The sequence below is a fragment of the Phacochoerus africanus genome, chromosome 3, assembly GCF_016906955.1.
Source record: "Phacochoerus africanus isolate WHEZ1 chromosome 3, ROS_Pafr_v1, whole genome shotgun sequence".
Lineage (NCBI taxonomy): Eukaryota > Metazoa > Chordata > Mammalia > Artiodactyla > Suidae > Phacochoerus > Phacochoerus africanus.
Window position 1 is genome coordinate 131,950,108 of NC_062546.1, and position 21,064 is coordinate 131,971,171.

The 21,064-nt window shown below is 36.5% G+C and overlaps 1 protein-coding gene across 18 annotated transcripts in view; it reads right to left on the reverse strand.

The window, feature by feature from the left end:
- Window positions 1-21,064, reverse strand: part of BAZ2B (bromodomain adjacent to zinc finger domain 2B) — a 399,019-nt gene that overhangs the window by 236,694 nt on the left and 141,261 nt on the right. For all 18 annotated transcript variants that reach the window (XM_047772695.1, XM_047772694.1, XM_047772692.1 and 15 more), the window contains exon 5: window positions 204-246. The gene's annotated coding sequence lies outside the window, so the exon portion shown is untranslated. The remainder of the gene's footprint in view (window positions 1-203; window positions 247-21,064) is intronic.

A 21,064-nucleotide genomic window follows, 5' to 3' on the forward strand; every position in this document is an offset into this window, starting at 1 on the left:
GGTGGCAAATACGGCTTGGATCCTGCATTGCTGTGGTTGTGGCGTAGGTTGGTAGCTGCAGCTCTGATTTGAACCCTAGCCTGGGAACTTCTATATGCTGCACTTGCAGCTCAAAAAGAAAAAAAAATTATATTTTCTAACTTAACTTTCATTCTCATTGAAAACAAATAGCTGTAAAAGCTTAATTATCATTTTGGTCTTACTGTGATCAGTGCGGTCAATCTTGTGACATCACTGTTGAGAAATCTGCAGAAGAAAAAGAGAAATAGCATTCAGCTGAATCATACTTAAGTAATTTCAGAAACTAAAAAGTCTGTCTAGAATATGTGTCTTTCTTGATGGCATAAGTCATATTTTAATTAATCTAAAATTTTCAGGAAAAGTAGAATTGGAATGGCACAAAAAAGCATAAAACCCCTGGAGTTTATTTACAGGTTGTTATTTACTATGGTATGATAAATTATATAAGCAACACCCCAGGGCTAACGTAACATTTTAGTAAATAAATTAAAGGATGTTTGGGCTAGTTTTATTTGTTTTCAAATATTTATTAAGAAGGAAATCACAGTCTTAAATATATTACAAACAACAGATACCCAGGTACTGTATATAGGTACCCATTTCTTTATGATTAGATTAGCAGTTCAGCCTCTGGCCAGAAGATGATCTACTTATTACTAATTAACAGGAGAAACTGCTTCGTGTTAATCCTTACGAACAGTGACGAAATTATTAAAGATTGAAAATATCATTACAAAGGAACTATAAACCCAGGGGAAGTTATAAGTTAAACTGCTTCCTAACTATATATGGCTTAGAGTTCTTATCTCTGTCAAATCCAAGCTTTTAGAAATTTCTTAATTAACAAGGTATGGGCTTAATTTAAGGTAAATTTTCAAGTGTTTAGTGTTAAAAAGTAACATGATGTTAACGCGTTTTAAGATTCATAATATGCTTTCATGTATAATTTCATCAGATCCATATAACAATTTAAAGAACCAGGAAAGTGGTATTTCTTATTATATACTCGGGGAAAATAGATGTTGCAGAGGATACTTGACTTGTTCAAGCACAGAGAACTGAGTTTTCCTTGGTTCCTTCTTTATCTCACACCTCCCAACCCATTCTGCTTATCATCCAACCTCATTCTGTCCTTAATTCAAAAAAAGTTATTACTGCTTTTTAATTCATTAGTTCAAGATATTGTTCTCCTATATGTCTATTATAGTGTCCCTTCTAGTCTTAACTCAGTGACAAATATATTAGCTCACAATACTCCCTTCCTAAAAACTGTCCAATGACTTTTCCATCACTTAGAATAAAGTTCACAGAGTTCCTGTCGGGGCGCAGCGAAAACGAATCTGACTAGGAACCATGAGGTTTCGGGTTCGATCCCTGGCCTTGCTCAGAGGCTTAAGGATTTGGTGTTGCCGTGAACTGTGGTGTAGGTCGCAGACACAGCTTGGATCTGGTGTTGCTGTGGCTGTGGCGTAGGCTGGCAGCTACAGCTCCGATTCAACCCCTAGCCTGAGAACCTCCATATGCCATGGATGCAGACCTAAAAAGACAAAAAAGACAAAAAAGAATAAAGTTCATTATACCTATCATGGTCTCTTAGTCCCTCTGTTACCTGGTCTCCTGACTATGTCTCCCGTCATTCTCTCTACTGTGTTCCAGTCACAATGGCCTTTTTAATATTCCCTAAATATACCAAATTTGTCCCTCTTTAGGGCCTTGACGTTTGCTGTTCTCTCAGTCTGGAGCAACTATTCTCCATATCTTTACAAGACTGGCTTTCTCACTTCATTCAGGTCTGAGAACAAGTGCCACCTCCTCAGTAAGGGTAAGGCTTCCCTTACCACCAGAGACTTTTCGGCTGCAAGCTCCATGAAAGAACAACACTAGAGCATTGTTTATAGCTGGAACCCAATAACTACTCAGGAAAAAGCTGTTGAATGTATGAGTGAACAATTACTTATTGATTTCCTACTGCACCTAACACTATGCCCAGAGGGATGTATAAATTAAAATGCTTACAATTTCTATCTATTTAAAGAAAATATAACGACTTTGTGTACATTTTTAAAAGTCACTGGAGGGAGAGTTTGAGAAGCTAAAAAAAACACAAAAGACAAAGCAAGGGTGTTGTGAAAGTGGGTGTAGTGAGTTACAGGTGTGATACAATGAGGTTTTGCATAATAACGATGAGGAGTGCAGAGAAAAATGGTAAATTCAAGACACATCTTACATGGAGAAACAAGAGGATTTCATGCTAAATTAAATATAGGAACAAGCACAGTAGAGAATGAAAGATTATCTGGGACACAATAAAGGAAACCTGCAGTGCTAGGGTGGAGTGACTTTTATCTCAGTTAGCCCAGTGTTAACCACAGGCTACTCAAATGGAGATGCTTCCCAATAGCAGGTAGAAATTATGATTTAAAAATCAACCATATAAAAAAGCACAATTCAAGCCAAGAAGAGCAGATGAGTTCACCAAAGGAAAGAATATAAAGAAAAGACAGACTATTCACCAGAATGTGAGGGGTAATCATAGATAAGGCTCATGGAACACAAGAGAGGTGACAGTGCACAGAATTTTAAGTCTAAGAAACAGAAAAATGGAAAGTACACTGACTGAAGGCAAAAGAGGAAAGATTTACAAGGAGGATAACATGCTAGCTTTAAATACTACATGGAGGGGTCAGAGAAGTTAGACCAGAAACTTACGTTTTCTAAACTACCCTTGCTCCCACCATATCAAAGCAGATCAGAAGGTGGCTACATAGATGGAACACACTATTCTCTGTATCCAAAGACCTGCCTTCAAGGAACTCCTTGCTAGCATTATGCTCTCAACTTCAATCAATACAAAAAAAATCATCTTGTGATGGTAAAGAGTCAATACAAAAAGTTTCCTGAAAGAAGCAATTATACTTTCTATAGAACCGTGTAATGAAAAAGGTATTAAATATTTTTAAATTGTTACAGTCAAACAATGTAAGTAACAAAATTAAAAGATAAATGTTCCGTTTTATTTTTATTTTTTGGGAAAAAAGATAATTGAGATTAAACCTATAGTTTAAAATGCAAAAAAAAAAATTAAAATTTAAAATGCATACTTTATTTTAAACCCTAAACCTAGAGTTCCCCTGGTGGCACAGTGGTAACGAACCTGACTAGTATTCATGAGGATGCAGGTTCGATCCCTGGCCTCCTTGATCAGTGGGTTAAGGATCCAGCATTGCCGTGCTGTAGCATAGGTTGCAGATGTGGCCAGAATCCCATGTCGCTGTGGCTGTGGTGTAGGCTAGTGGCTACAGCTCTTATTCGAACCCTAGCCTGGGAACTTCCATATGCCATGGGTGCAGCCATAAAAAAGACAATAAATAAATAAATAAAATGAAATAAACCCCAAACTTCATAGTATAAAAACCTAATAAAGGCATTCCTTCATCATGGTAGCAATTTTTAGTCATAACATACTGGATATTTGCAAATGCATAAAAAAAATTCATGAAATTAAAATGACACTAGAGGTTAAAGCCAGACAAGTCTTAACGATTCTCATAAAGATTCTAAGTGGCTTTTATCAGGAAAAGTTAGTTCTTTTATTTTTCTTTTACTTTTTTTTAGGGCCAAACCTGCAGCATATAGAGGTTCCCAGGCTAGAGGTCTAATCGGAACTACAGCTGCTGGCCTACACCACAGACACAGCAATGCAGGATCCTTAATCTGCTGAGCGGAGGCCAGGGATTGAACCTGTAACCTCATGGTTCCTAGTCGAATTCATTTCTGCTCCACAACGGGAACTCCAAGAAAAGGTAATTCTTTAAAATCATTTGAAACAAGGAAATATATTCAAATTAGACATATAAAAAGTAACATTACATTTTTATAAAAACATAATATCTAATGTATTGGTTATTACTTTTCCCCTATAAGATATCATTCTTGTAAATAATGTACAGCTATATTTATCCTCAGCTATATTTATCCTCAGAAAACACCTACCAATGTTAAAGTGTGGGGAAAGAAATTTTAAATTATACAATTTTATGAGTATGTTTTCAGTACTTAGAATGTAACTATCTCTATTTTTCTTCTGACTCTGCTCCCAAATGGAAAAAGTCTTTCCTTATGTAATCAATTTTAGCATATTTAAGTCTTAACCTTCGCTTGACAACTCTACCTAAGTTTCAAGACATAGAAACTAAGGATATTTCTCCTTACCTAGCTTATTGAAGAGATTCAAAGATAAATGAATAGGAGTTCTTGTCGTGGCTCAGCAGAAACGAATCTGATTTGTATCCATGAGGACACAGGTTCGATCCCTGGCCTCGCTCAGTGCATTAAAGATCCGGCATTGCCCTGAGCTTGGTGTAGGTTGCAGACACGGCTCTGATCTCACGTTGCTATAGCTGTAGCATAGGTCAGCATCTACAGCTCCAATTTGACCCCTAGCCTGGGAACCTCCATATGCCATGGGTGTGGTCCTAAATAGACAAAAAAATAAAATAATAAAATAAAATAAAATAAATGAATAGAAAACCTACTACCTTTTCCTCACCTTACTCAATCTGAACATTGGAGATGTATGTTAATTAACCCTAAAATTCACCTAAAGCAATAATAACTAAAATATTTAATCTTTAGTTTCTGTATCATCTTTAACATTTTCTCTGCGTTCCATGCTCTCTTCAAGGCATAGTTATATAGCAGAATTATTTCTAAAATTTATATATGAAAAGTAACTTCATAAACCATATGCTACTTGTAGGCTGTTTCTGTGCTACAATCTTGAATTACAGGCATGGAAAGTCTGTCATTATTCTCTTTGTAGAGAATTACAACTATGCATATTTTGGCATATGCTTTTTTAAGATTTAATAAAAAACTTTATAAAAATCTAAACATGCTTCTACCATCATCTAGTTATTTCAAATCCTTATATTTATTACTATTATTATTACTTGGAGAAATCATTGCTAGGAAAAAAATCACAAGCTTTGATAAGAAATACTTTTTTGGTAAGAAGGATACTTGTAAATGATAGGAAACAGTAGATTAGGTAAGCTGGTAAAATGTGGCCTACCTCTAATAGGATACAGTACCAATATCTGTGGGATGTGGGTTCTCCATCCCACAGGAAACAGAAGCCTGACTGTACTACTCCACTTTAAATAAGGGACTTGAGCATCCATGGATTTTGGTATCCACGACAGGGTCTGGAATCAATCCCTCACTGATATTAAGAGACAACTCTATCCAGAGCTGTGCAATGGAACCTTATGAAATAATGGGAATGTTTAATGTCTACGCTGCCCAATACCTAGCCCATAGCCAAATATGGCTTCTGGGTACTTATAATATGGTTGGTGTGACTAAGGAACTCAATTTTAAGTATTAAGTAATGTAAATTTAAATTTAAACATCCACACGTAGCTAGTGGCTACCATAATAGAGAGCGCAACTAGGCATTTCTTAAACTATACTAGGATCAAAGTGTAAATTATCCTCCTAAATAATTTGAAAATTTATTTTCCCTATTTTCTTTAGATACATGGGGAAAAAAAAAAACTTCGACTATGTTGGGCAAGATATATTCAATCAGGAACACTGCTCCAAATTTGGAGAGAAATTATTTTATCTTCAAATAACTTTATGCTGGGTGGAAAAGGTTTATTTTATTGCAGAATTCTTAATGTATTGCAGTGTTTATAAAGGGAAACAGTCTTAAGTTTTAAAAAACTTGGCTTTTAAATCTCCTTAACTTTAAATCTAAATCAGCTAGGAAGAAGGAGTTTACTTCATTCACTCATGCACTGTTAGGACTAAAAACTCAGGAGAACTTAGGAAAAAAAAGAAATTTATTTTATTTACAATTTTAATGGTCCTGATCATTGGAAACCTCTTTTGCTATCAATTATTTGATCTTTTTTTATTGTTTTAAGGAAAAAACATGAGCAAGCTTTAACATCAAGACAAGAATTTTAAGCATGTAGTATGGTATGTATGAAGCCTGCCATCAAGTCTACAGTGGACATATAAATTTGAAGACCTTCTATAATATTAATATTAATTTTGCCAGAATTCCCTGGTAGCTCAGTGGATTAAGGATCCAGCATTGTTACTGCCATGGCTCAGGTCACTGCTCTAGTACAGGCTGGACACTGGGTTGGGAAACTTCCACATGCCGTGGGCATGGCCAAAAAAAAAAGTTTTGTTAAGCAGGTTTGTCAAATTAGAAAAGCACCTATCAATTTAGATAGTTTAGATACTTTATCTACAAGCAACAAAGTTTTAAAGTGGTAGAAATCATTCCTGACCCATACAAACAGTGATTATATTGATATCTAGGTAAAGGTTTTTTTCCTGATTTCATGGAGAGAAGACATCAAAGGTAGAAAAAGGGAAAAAAAATAGGTAGCCTGGATAGATATTTCCAATTCCAAGCAGTACTTTTGGTACATAACACTCACTGAATGCTCTCTGTCCTCAATTCCAACTGTAGATCTAAGCAGGGTATGTGGTAAAATATTAGATGTGCTTCTTCCCTTAATGTTCAGAGAGGCTGTGAAGGCAGTAGTTCCTGTGATTCTTGCCACTGCACATTAATCCATGCACATTAATTCAATCCCTCTCAATACCAAGGGACAACTGTGATTCAATACTTGTGTTAGAAATAATCTGAAGCCTACTATCTACACAAGACATACCCAGAAATTTAAAAATGATGACTCTATAGCCTCTAGAAGTCTAGAAATAAAGTAAATCAGTTTCTCATTTTAAAACACCAAGTTTTGTCACATCATAACCTAAAACAAAGTGAGCTTCCCCTTAAGAGAACTGCCTTAAGTAATATAGAAAACCAAAAGCAAAAACAAAAAAGCATGCAATATCTCTTTAAAACCTTAAGGAGATGATTTGCCAGAATTCTAACTCTTTGTCACCCTTTCCAAACTACTACTCTCTTCACCAAAACAAATATTACTTGAGGTAAAACCAAATATAAGAAGATTCCATTTTAAAAAGCACTTCTCGGAGTTCCCATTGTAGTGCAGCAGAAACAAATCCAACTAGTATCCATGAGGATGTGCGTTCAATCCCTAGCCTCACTCAGTGGGTTAAGGATCCAGTATTGCTGTGAGCTGTGGTGTAGGTCACAGACGTGGGTTGGATCCCATGATGCTGTGGCTGTGATACAGGCCAGCAGCTGTAGCTCTGTTTCAATCCCTAGCCAGGGAACTTCCATATGCTGCAGGGGTGGCCCTAAAATGCCAAAAAAAAAAAAAAAAGCACTTCTTAGAGAAAACTGTAATTCAAAATTTTCAAACCAACACTATTTACAATAGCTAAGACATGGAAGCAACTCAAATGTCCATCAACAAATGAATGTATAGAGTAGATGTGGTACATATATCCACTGGAATACTATTCAGCCATAAAAAAGAATGAAATAATGTGATTTGCGGCAACATGGATGGGCCCAGAGATAATCATACTAAGTGAAGTCAGACAGAGAAAGACAAATATGTGATATTGCTTATATGTGGAATCTTTAAAAATACTACAAATGGGAGTTCCCGTCATGGTTCAGTGGTTAACGAATCCGACTAGGAACCATGAGGTTGCGCGTTTGATCCCTGGCCTTGCTCAGTGGGTTGAGGATCCGGCATTGCCGTGAGCTGTGGTATAGGTTGTAGATGCAGCTCAGATCCCTCGTTGCTGTGGCTCTGGGGTAGGCTGGCAGCTACAGCTCCAATTAGACCCCTAGCCTGGGAACCTCCATATGCTATGGGAGCAGCCCCAGAAAAAGGCAAAAAGACAAAACAAAAATACAAATGAACTTATTTACAAAACAAACAGACTCAGAAACATAGGAAACAAACTTATGGTTATCAAAGGGGAAGGGGGAGAGGGATGAAATAGAAGTTTTGGCTTAATAGATACACATTAATATACAAAAAATAAACAACATAATCCTAATGTATAACAAAGAGAACTATACTCATACTTTGTAATAACTTATAATGGAAAAGAATCTGAAAAAGAATATATAAATAAAATTGAATCACTTTACACCAGAAACTGTCATAACATTGCATATAAACTATAGTTCAATAAAAGATAATAAATTAAAATAAAAACGCACTTCCTATATTGTCAATTTTTTTTTTGACCTTTTTGCCTTTTCTAAGGCTACTCCCATGGCATATGGAGGTTCCCAGACTAGAGGTCTAATCGGAGCTGTAGCCACAGGACTATGCCAGAGCCACAGCAATGTAGGATCTGAGCCACATCTGCGATCTACACCACAGCTCATGGCAACGCCAGATCCTTAACCCACTGAGCGAGGCCAGGGACCGAACCTGCAACCTCATGGTTCCTAGTCAGATTCATTAACCACTGTGCCACAACGGGAACTCCATTTACTTTATATACTTTTTTTTCTTTTTGGATGCACCCAGGGCATGTGGAAGATCCCAGACCAGGGATCAGACTCATGTCAAAGCAGCAACCTGAGCCATTGCAGTGACAATGATGATCCTCAATCCACTGCACCACAAGAGAACTCCGATTTTCATTTCTTATAAAGTTACATTTTCATAAGTTACTAAAATTTATCAATAGTTTCACTACCTTACTGTGAAAAGCTGTCATTCCCTCAAAAAGTATCACATTCCTTATTTGCAACACTTGTCCTTATTTTTCTATGTGATTGAAACTTCTCTAAAAGAGTAATAATTTCCAGAGGTTAACTCATAAAACGTTTAGGCAACTAACATAAGCCTTATTACATGAATTATCTACAGCTCAGATGGCAACTTCATAATTTTGCTAATAAAAAATAACCATGCAAACGAAGCACATCTTGCTATTAGACTTTGTGAATTTTTAAATATAAAGCTCTAAAGTTTTTCTAAAGTCCACCACCATATTCTTTTAACACTAATTAGCACTTCCCAAAATCTTTACTCACTTGTTCATACATTTCAGCTTTAGAGCCATAAATGGGCATCCAGTAGAGGAAGAAAGTGATAGCACTGTCAATAGATGTTGAAACATTCTTGAGGCTAATACATACACAATATCTAAAAATGAACTAATCACTTGGGTGAAGTAATACAATGAAGGGCTTCACTTGAGAAAAATTGTATGCTGCTTGAGCTGTATTTTTTTCTCTTAAGTTTTTTAGAGAATTCATCTCAAATTACAGCAAGAGAAAGAGGCAAAGCCTTTAGGAATTACTACTAACTAAACTAAAATACACTATCTGAAAATAAATTATGGGAAAATTTTAGTTTTTATCTAAATTAGAGTCCATCTTAGTCTTGTCAACAAATGGCAAATTGATAATTTGTCACTTTTATGATCACCTTAAAAAAAAAAACACCTCACTTGAACAAGCCAGCAACCAAGACAAACATAGTTCACAGTTTTATAAAGGTTTCAGGTACCACTGCTAAAAGACTTTAAGGAAACTATTCCAGTCCAAACCTTCAAAGTTCCATTTCAGATTATGGCTATGAAGACTCGTGAAACAATTAAGCAATCTAACAACATGCAATCAAAAAAAAATATTTAGTTAGATATAAGAACTAAAGTCACCTCATTAATTCTAGATTTCAGATAATACACACTTTACTCTTTTCTATTAAAAGTACTTTGCTTGGAGTTCCCGTCCTGGCGCAGTGGTTAACGAATCTGACTAGGAACCATGAGGTTGCGGGTTCAATCCCTGCCCTTGCTCAGTGGGTTAAGGATCCGGTGCTGCCGTGAGCTGTGGTGTAGGTCACAGACATGGCTCGGATCCTGCGTTGCTCTGGCTCTGGGGTAGGCTGACAGCTACAGCTCCGATTCGACCCCTAGCCTGGGAACCTCCATATGCCGCGGGAGCGGCCCAAGAAATGGCAAAAAGACAAAAAATAAATAAAAGTACTTTGCTATGAATATTTAGGGATATTAAGTAATCATTACTGCTACTTTATGTTCCTGAGAACTCTTAGAATGACTTCATCATAAAAAAGAAATCTGGTTTAAGGCTTTCAACAAGGTGCTACATTACCCTGGTCCACTTTCAGAATTTTGGCAGACATGCATAAGATACCTTAGGCAATCTCTTCATACTTCAGGTGGCCATACCCTAATTATCTACTTCACAAGGATATTGTGAAGTTTTAATTATGCTTATGAAATTTCTTGAGGTATACAGATGAAAGAGAGCTCTGTAAGGCTCAGATAGAATTAATTGCTATGTACTTGATGAAAAAAATTGCCACTTAAGAGCATTTAATAGTAACAACAGGGACAAGATGGAGAAGACTGAAGTAGGAATAAGATTAGTGATGGTAGTACTGACAGTACTAAGAAATCAAGGATTCAGTTTTGGCAAAGTTACTCAGTAAAGAGTTTCAGAAAAAAAAATGACATGATCAACCAAGACAAATGCTGCTGGGAAAACACTTAACCTAAGAATGAGAAATGACCACTGAATTTAGTTAGATAAATTTCACTGATGCCCATGACAAGAATGGTGTCAGTAGAGCAGTGTAGACAAAAGCACTGAACAGGATAAGTAAAGCAGACAAAGTGCAATGAGGGTATGGAAGCAACAAATATGGACAACTCTTTGAAGGAGTTTTGCTACAAAAAAAATTGCAGAGAAACAGTAAGGTAGCTTGGGGGAATATGGAGTTCTTGAAAGATTTTTGCATTAAAATGGAGTATATGCTGAGGAGAAGGATTTAGGTAGGAAAAATGATGATGGGGAAAATTACAAAAGTAAAATCAATCATTACTAAACACCTAATAAATGTATAAATCTGTCCTCGGTAGAAACGCAAAGATAACAAATATAAGACATTAACTAATTTAATAATTCTATGGAACCTATATTAAAAATCATAGGGGGAAATACCACATATAATTAAATTAAAAATCCTTTAGAAACAATATTATTTTGTAATAGAAGCTGCCACATTGAAAATATGAAAGCAATGTTGACATTTCATGATGTGACAGGAATGTCCTTCTAAGATATACACATGCAGCTGCACAGTGTGAAAATAATACCATACACAGCTTCTGATTTGATTATGCACAGTGGAGCTTAACTAGGATCAACATTAGACAAAAAGTAAAGCCAGCAATTTCAAAAAACTTTCCCTCTTCCCTCCTCTGTGTTGATCTATTTTCACTTTTGGATTTCCAGCACCACTCTATTCTATAACATCACTCTATTCAAAATAGAAAGCAATTCATACTATCAATCATTTGAACAAACTTTTGTCATTTCCAAAATTCCATTCCCTCTGCTTATTAATTAGTTTCCACTATATTCCCTTGCCACTAAGTTTTAGATAGAAAGAACTGGAAAGTTATAAAGATAATTACTAATTACATATTAGTGTAAATTAATAAGTCACTCAAAGACATTTGCATTTCAGGCTTTTTTCCTCTCATTATACCACCCTTTTTCTCTCTACATTTTTATACACCCTGTCCTGTTCTAAAATATGAGGTAATATTCTTAGATGAGGTTATATACTAAAAAAGTACATAATATCCATAATAAAAATAACTTGTGAGTGAGAAAAATAAGACCAGGCCAAGCAGGTTAGTTTCAAAACTGCATATCATAAGTACACTTTGTCACTGGAGAACCAAATACATGGCTGTGTACACTTTGTCACTGGAGAACCAAATACATGGCTTTCAGTTTCCTGAAAACCAATGCAAAGAAGAAATGACTATTGTATGCAACTTTTATTTGAATTATTCACAATATTCATAATGTGAAAAGAAATCCCTTTCTTTCTTCCTTCTTTCCTTCCTCCCTCCCTTTCTTTCTTTTAATGGGCACATCAGTGGCATGTGGAAGTTCCCAGTCTAGGGGGTCAAACTGGGGCTGCATCTGAGACCTACACCAAAGCCACAGCAACACCAGATCTAAGCTGCATCTGTGACCTACACCTCAGCTTGTGGCAAGGCTAGAACCTTAATCCACTGAGAGAGGCCAGTGATCAAACCTGAATCCTCAAAGAAATAACATCAGGTCCTTAACACATTAAGCCACAACTTTAGAAATCATTTTCTTAAAGAAAGCACAGCTCTTTTTTTGTTACTATGATCTGAGGACAGTTGTTCTATTGAGTGATCAAAAAGGTTCCAGCATTAAAAAAAATAATGAGTTTTAAAGGCCTATTTCTTTCAGACACTGACCATTGGTATCATACTTAAAGAGCATTTTAGCAGCTAAAACAATACAATTCAAGGATTTCACATATAATTTTAATTTGAGGATAAGATATGAACTAGCCAGAGCAGTATTCTACATGTTTCAGTCACTCCTCCCCCAAATATTAAAATTTTAGAAATCACAATGAATTTTTTAGATGGAGATAAAATACACATGAAATAAAATTCACCATTTTAAAGTGCATAATTCAGTGGTTTTAGTATATTCACAATGTTATGCCACCATCCCAACTATGTGATTCCAGAACCCTTTTATCAACCCCCCAAAACGCCATACCAATTAAGCAGTCATTATACATTTTTTTTTTTTTTTTTGCTTTTTAGGGCGGCACCCGTGGCATATGGAGGTTCCCAGGCGAGGGGTCCAATCGGAGGTACAGCCCGACCTACACCACAGCCATAGCAACACCAGATCAGAACTGCGTCTGCGACCTACACCACAGCTCACGGCAACACCGAATCCTTAACCCACTGAGCAAGGACAGGGACCGCAACCTCATGGTTCCTAGTCAGATTTGTTTCCACTACACTGAGACAGGAACTCCACACATTCTTATTTCCACTCTCCCTTCCAGCATCTTGCAACCACTGATCTACGTTCTATTTCTATGAATTTGCCTCTTCTAGACATCTAATATAATACAATCATATAATATGTGAAGTGTTCTGTGTGTTTAGCATGTTTTCTAGCCTCATCCATATTATAGTATATATCAGAACTTCATTTCCTTGAATAGTTGAATAATACCCAATTATATGTACATTTTATTCATCTCTTCATCAATTAAGATACATTTTGGTTGCTTCCACTTTTTAGCTGTTGGAATAAACTATGAAAAATTCATGTACAAATTTTTGTGTGGACAAAAATTTTTAGTTTTCTTAGCTATATACCTAGAAATGGGAGGTGAGTCACATGGTAGCTCTATGTTTAACTTACCAAGTAACTGCAAAACTGTTTTCCAAAGCTCTACTTCATTTTAGTTTCCCACAGTGTATGAGACTTCCATGTTCTCCATCCTCACCAATATTTATTTTCCATTGGTTTTGCTTTTCTGTAGTTATCTTAGTAGAAATGAAATATTATCTCATTGTAAGTTTGATTTGCATTTTTTGATGCCTAATAATGTTGCACACCTTTTCATGTGCTTATTGCCATTTGCATATCTTCTTTAAAGAAATATTCAGATCTTTTGTCCAGCCTTTAATTGGGTTATTTATCGTGTTTGTTGTGGAGTTCACACTGTGAACACTGTTGCATTCACAAGGAATATTTTTTTTTTTTTGTCAGTTGTCGGTTCCCAGGGTAGGGGTCGAACCAGAGCTGTAGCTGCTGGCCTACGCCACAACCACAGCAAAGCCAGGTCCAAGCCATGTCTGCTACCTACACCACAGCTCACCGCAACGCCAGATCCTCAACCCACGAAACTGTGTCCTCCCGATGCTAGTCAGATTCATTTCCACTGAGCCACAACAGGAACTCCCCCATAATGAATTTTCAAAGACTGTCATCTGTTACCAGTTTTTAAATTAAGATTGACAAAATATAAGATTATAATTTGTGAAAATGATGATGGCAGATCAAAATTATTTTGAGACAGAAGACACATTTCCATTTTATAATGATCTATTGTATATTAATATCAATACTAAATCCTTGCTCTGCCTATGAATTCTCTTCCTCCTCACCATCAAAATGTACTATCATGTCAATGAACAGTCCATATCCATAAGGAGGCACACTGTTTCAACATTCAACAAAAACTGACAATTGTCAAATAATAATCAGAAAAAAAAGGTTAGATATTAAAACAGCTTGCAGGAGTTGAAAAGAAACTGCCAAAATAAATGGATTACAGTTCAAAAAAGTAAAAGTATATAATATTTGCACACTCACTAAGCTCTTATGCAGACTGCAAAGCTTTTTTTTTTTTTTTTGTCTTTTTGCCGTCTCTTGAGCCACTCTCGCGGCATATGGAGGTTCCCAGGCTAGGGGTCTAATTGGAGCCATAACCACCGGCCTATGTCAGAGCCACAGCAACGCGGGATCCGAGCTGCGTCTGCAACCTACACCACAACTCACAGCAATGCCGGATCCGTAACCCACTGAGCAAGGCCAGCGATCGAACCCGCAACATCATGGTTCCTAGTCGGATTCGCTAACCACTGAGCCACTACAGGAACTCCTGCAGACTGCAAAGCTTTTAAAAAAATTTAAAAGGTCTCTTATTTGGAGGTTTAAAGACAATGCTAGTTTAATGTTTTCAACAAAAGCCAAGAATAAGCCAGTGCCTGGATTTCTCTGGTGTGAACAGGTAATGTTTTTCTTTAAAGTTCTAGTAACAGAAAGAAAGATTTTACTAATCATTAAATTAGTTAACCAGATTCAACCAGCAGCTGGAATTCATGGTAAAAAGGCTGGTAAAATAAGAATTCTGAGTTTCCTGATTGTGATTCTTAATAGCTGGAATTTGAAATAAGCAAAGGCTGAATTTTCAGGGAGAAGAGGAAAAGATTAGGAAAAGCTGCCAAGCTAAATCACTTGAATATCCAAGTTTTATTAAATATATTTAAATTCACTATTGTCATAATAAATAAGTTTTATTATAATATTTACTATTTTTCCCTTATATTAGGATTTCTAAGACCTATTCTCTAACATTCCTTGGCATGCTCTCTGTTCTACCTACTGATGCATAGGCAGCATTTAACAAGTAAAAATTAACGTATGTCACCATAACACATATTTCTTGACTTTTAATTTCAACATATATTTGTGATGTTATCAATGATACAAAATCATTACATATTAATATCAACCAGCTTTGTTCTCAAAAAACTTAAAAAGATGATTTAAATTAAAAAGAGATTCTTTTCTCAAAATTACTAGTGAATTAAACAAGCATAAAAGTTGGAATATTTCAAAGATAAGAGCTGCCTTCAGTTTTTAAAAAAACTGTGAAGTAAGATAGTCAGGATGAAACAATGACTGTTTTTGGAGCTACCCGAAGATATAACCACATACTGCAAAATATGAAGATTGTTCTTCCCTTTCCTATCATATACCTAAGCAAAATGGGCTAAGAAGGGTCAATAAAAAACATAAAACAGATTTAATGCTGAACTTCTGTAACTATATACTTCATAGCAAGTTTTCATTAATAAGCAGAAATAGTATAAAAAGAGTCAAATATAATGCTTGCTTTTTTAAAAGTTGGCATATTTAGGATTTTTAAAAAATATATAATAAAATATACTTAAGTTTCTCAAAATAAAAAGGTATTTTTTTACAAAGCCACAGTAATCAATAGTCTACTACTGGTACCAAAACAGAAATACAGACGAAAGGAACAGAAAAGAGAAGCCAGAAATAAACCCAGACACTTATGATCAATTAATCTTTGACAAAGGAGGCAAGAATATAAAATGGGAAAAAAAACAGTCTCTTCAGCAAGTGGTGCTGGGAAAACTGGACAGCCACATGTACATCAGCGAAACTGGAACACACCCTCATACCATGCACAAATAAACTCAAAATAGCTGAAAGACTTAAACATAAGCCAAGACACCATAGAACCTAGAAGAGAACATAGGCAAAATATTCTCTGACATCAACATTACAAATGTTTCTAAGGCCAGTCTCCCAAGGTAACAGAAACAAAAGCAAAAATAAACCAATGGGACCTATTCAAACTGACAAGTTTTTGCACAGAAAAGGAAACCATTAAAAAAAAAAAAAAACCAAAAAGACAACCTACGGAATGGGAGAAAATAGTTTCAAACATGCAACTGACAAGAGCTTAATCTCTAAAATATACAAACAACTTATACAACTCAACAGCAAAAAAACCAACAACACAACTGAAAAATGGGCAAGAGACCTGAATAGACATTTCTCCAAAGAAGATATACAGATGAAAAAATGCTCAACATCACTGATTATTAGAGAAATGAAAATAAAAACTACTATGAGGTACCACCTCACAACAGTCAGAATGGCAATCATTAATAAGTCCACAAATAACAAATGCTGGGGAGGGTGTGAAGAAAAGGGAACCTTCCTGCACTGTTGATGGGAATGTAAATTCGTATAACCACTATGGAAAACAGTATGGAGGTAACTCAGAAAACTAAATATATAGAAACTACCCAGCAATCCCACTCTTGAGCATATATCCAAACAAAACATTCCTTCAAAAAGACACATGGACCCACCCATATGTTCACTGCAGCACTATTCACAATAGCCAAGACATGGAAACAGCCTAAATGTCCACTGACAGATGAATGGATTAAGAAGATGTGGTAGGGAGTTCCCGTCATGGCGCAGTGGTTAACGAATCCGACTAGGAACCATGAGGTTGCGGATTCGGTCCCTGGCCTTGCTCAGTGGGTTAAGGATCCAGCGTTGCTGTGAGCTGTGGTGTAGGTTGCAGACGCAGGTCGGATCCTGCGTTGCTGTGGCTCTGGCATAGGCCAGTGGCTACAGCTCCGATTCGACCCCTAGCCTGGGAACCTCCATATGCCGCGGGGGCGGCCCAAAGAAATAGCAAAAAAAAAAAAAAAAAAAAAAAAGAAGAAGAAGTGGTATATACACGCAATGGCATACTACTCAGCCATAAAAAAAATGCCATTTGTAGCAACATGGATCATGGATGGAACTAGAGACTCTCATACTATGTGAAGTAAGTCAGAAAGAGAAGACAAATACCATATGATATCACTTATATTTGGAATCTAGTTTATGGGACAAATAAACCTTTCCTTAGAAAAGAAAAGGATTTGCAGAACAGACTGTGGTTGCCAAGGGGAAGGGGGGAGGAAATGGGATGGACTGGGAGTTTGGGATTGGTATATGCAAACTATTGCATTTGGGATGGAAAAGCAGTGAGATTCTGCTGTAAAGCACTGGGAACTACATCTAGTCACTTGTGATGGAACATGTTGGAGGATAATGTGAGAAAAATAATGTATATATGTACGTGTGAATGGGTCACTTTGCTGTACAGTAGAAAATTGACAGAACACTGTAAACCAATTAAAGTGGAAAAATTCATTAAAAAAATAAAAACATTTTTGATTCAAAATTTAAATATGATTTCACTTATCTGCTTGTCAAAAATTTTCAAAAATGTAATAAATAAAAACTCATTTTCAGCAATTAATTTATCTGAGAGAGAATTTTTTTTGTTGTTTACCTTAATCCAAAGAAGCTAGGTCAAGGTTGGGTTCATCCAGGTTCACAAGGATGGTTCAACACACGCAAATCAATCAGCATCATACACCACATTAACAAAACAAAGTCAAAAACCATATGATCATCTCAATAAAAGCAGAAAAAGCATCTGACAAAGTCCAACATCCATTCATGATCAAGACCCTCGCCAAAGTGGGTATAGAGGGAACATTCCTGAATATAATCAAAGCCATTTATGAGAAACCCACAGCAAATATAATCCTCAATGGGGAAAAACGGAAAGCCTTCTCACTCAACTCTGGAACAAGACAGGGATGCCCACTCTCACCACTGCTCTTCAACATAGTTTTGGAAGTCCTAGCCACAGCAATTAGACAAACAAAAGAAATAAAAGGCATCCATATAGGAAGAGAAGAGATAAAACTGTCACTGTATGCAGATGACATGATACTATACATAGAAAACCCTAAGGACTCAACCCCAAAACTACTTGAACTGATTCATAAATTCAGCAAAGTAGAAGGATATAAGATTAACATTCAGAAGTCAGTTGCATTTCTGTATACCAGCAATGAAATATTAGAAAAGGAATACAAAAATACGATACCTTTTAAAATTGCACCTCACAAAATCAAATACCTCGGAATACACCTGACCAAGGAGGTAAAGGACCTATATGCCGAGAACTATAAAACTTTAATCAAAGAAATCAAAGAAGATGTAAAGAAATGGAAAGATATTCCATGTTCCTGGATTGGGAAAATCAATATTGTAAAAACGGCCATACTACCCAAAGCAATCTACAGATTCAATGCAATCCCTATCAAATGACCCATGACATTTTTCACAGAACTAGAACAAACAATCCAAACATTTATATGGAACAACAAAAGACCCAGAATCGCCAAAGCAATCCTGAGAAACAAAACCAAGCAGGAGGCATAACTCTCCCAGACTTCAAGAAATACTACAAAGCCACACTCTTCAAAACAGTGTGGTACTGGTATCAAAACAGACAGACAGACCAATGGAACAGAAGAGAGAACCCGGAAATAAACCCGGACACCTATGGTCAATTAATCTTTGACAAGGGAGGCAAGAATATAAAATGGGGAAAAGAAAGACTACTCAGCAAGCATTGCTGGGAAACCTGGACAGCTGCACGCAAAGCAATGAAACTAGAACACACCCTCACACCATGCACAAAAATAAACTCAAAATGGCTGAAAGACTTAAATATACGACAGGACACCATCAAACTCCCAGAAGAAAACATAGGCAAAACACTCTCTGACATCAACATCATGAATATTTTCTCAGGTCAGTCTCCCAAAGCAATAGAAATTAGAGCAAAAATAAACCCATGGGACCTCATCAAACTGAAAAGCTTTTGCACAGCAAAGGAAACCCAAAAGAAACCAAAAAGACAACTTACAGAATGGGAGAAAATAGTTTCAAATGATGCAACCGACAAGGGCTTAATCTCTAGAATATATAAACAACTTATACAACTCAACAGCAAAAAAGCCAATCAATCAATGGAAAAATGGGCAAAAGACCTGAATAGACATTTCTCCAAAGAAGATATTCAGATGGCCAACAAACACATGAAAAAATGCTCAACTTCGCTGATTATAAGAGAAATGCAAATCAAAACTACCATGAGATATCACCTCACACCAGTCAGAATGGCCATCATTCATAAATCCACAAATAACAAGTGCTGGAGGGGCTGTGGAGAAAAGGGAACCCTCCTACACTGTTGGTGGGAATGTAAACTGGTACAGCCACTGTGGAGAACCATTTGGAGATACCTTAGAAACCTATACATAGAACTTCCATATGACCCCGCAATCCCACTCTTGGGCATCTATCCGGACAAAACTCTACTTAAGAGAGACACAAAACTCTACTTAAGAGAGACACAAAACTCTACTTAAGAGAGACACGTGCGCCTGCATGTTCATTGCAGCACTATTCACAATAGCCAGGACATGGAAACAACCCAAATGTCCATTGACGGATGATTGGATTCGGAAGAGGTGGTATATATACACAATGGAATACTACTCAGCCATAAAAAAGAATGACATAATGCCATTTGCAGCAACATGGATGGAGCTAGAGAATCTCATCCTGAGTGAAATGAGCCAGAAAGACAAAGACAAATACCATATGATATCACTCATAAGTGGAATCTAATATCCAGCACAAATGAACATCTCCTCAGAAAAGAAAATCATGGACTTGGAGAAGAGACTTGTGGCTGCCTGATGGGAGGGGGAGGGAGTGGGAGGGATCGGGAGCTTGGGCTTATCAGACACAACTTAGAATAGATTTACAAGGAGATCCTGCTGAATAGCATTGAGAACTTTGTCTAGATACTCATGTTGCAACAGAAGAAAGGCTGGGGGAAAAAATGTAATTGTAATGTATACATGTAAGGATAACCTGACCCCCTTGCTGTACAGTGGGAAAATAAAAAAATTATTAAAAAAAATAAAATAAAATAAAAAAATAATAATTAAAAAAAAACAAAGAAGCTAGGTCAATACATTAAGATACAAACAATATTCCATGATAAAATAATAAGCCTTATATGGTGTCTGATACATAGTATATTTTCAATGTACATCTATTAAACTAAGTTCTAAGTCTTATCTGTGCCTCATCTTCTTCTGAATACCTGTTACACAGAGAATAAATATTCTGATCTTTGGTTTAAAATTTAAAACTTAAAATATTATTCCTCATAAATTCATTTCACTGTTTTTTAAATGGCCACACCCATGGATATGGAATTTCCCGGGCCAGGGATTGAATCTGAGCCACTACTAAGTCAGGGAAGGATCCTTTAACCCACTGGGCTGGGGATCAAACCTGCATCCTGGCACTGCAGAGACACTGAGGATCCTGTTGCACCACAGAGGAAACCCCCCAATTTTGGACAATTTTAAAAAAGGACAATTTTGATCCAGCATTTTATTTAATTTTTAAAATTCAATTTAATTTTTTTTGGGGGGGGGGTGCTGTGCTCGCAGTGATAACACCGAATTCTTAACTAAGGCTACCAGGGAACTCCATCATTCCAGTATTTTAAATGGAATTTAACTGCATAGAAAATGACCAAAAAGGAGTTCCCATTGTGGCGCAGCAGAAACAAATCCAACTAGTAATCATGAGGTTGCAGGTTTGATTCCTGGCCTCACTCAGTGGGTTAAGGATCTGGGGTTGCCATGAGCTATGGTGTAGGCCAGCGGCTATAGCTCTGATTCGACCCCTAGCCTGGGAACCTCCATGTGCCACAGGTGCAGTCCTTAAAAAAAAAAAAAAAGGAAAGGACCAAAAAGAAGAAAAAAAAAGTAGAGTAGTAATTGATTTGAAAATCTCCCCTATACATCACTCTGAGGTGAGAGTGACCCCACCTTAAATGACCTTTTTGTTAGATTTATACCTCCACGAGATTTATTTCTTATCTTTCTCTATCACTCCTTTCCTTTTGTCAGGCAAAAACAACTTCCTCTGAAAACCATTTTCCAACCTCTACCATCTACCATCAATCCCAGTACCAACTTTCAACACTCTAGATAAGTGAGGTAATCTTAA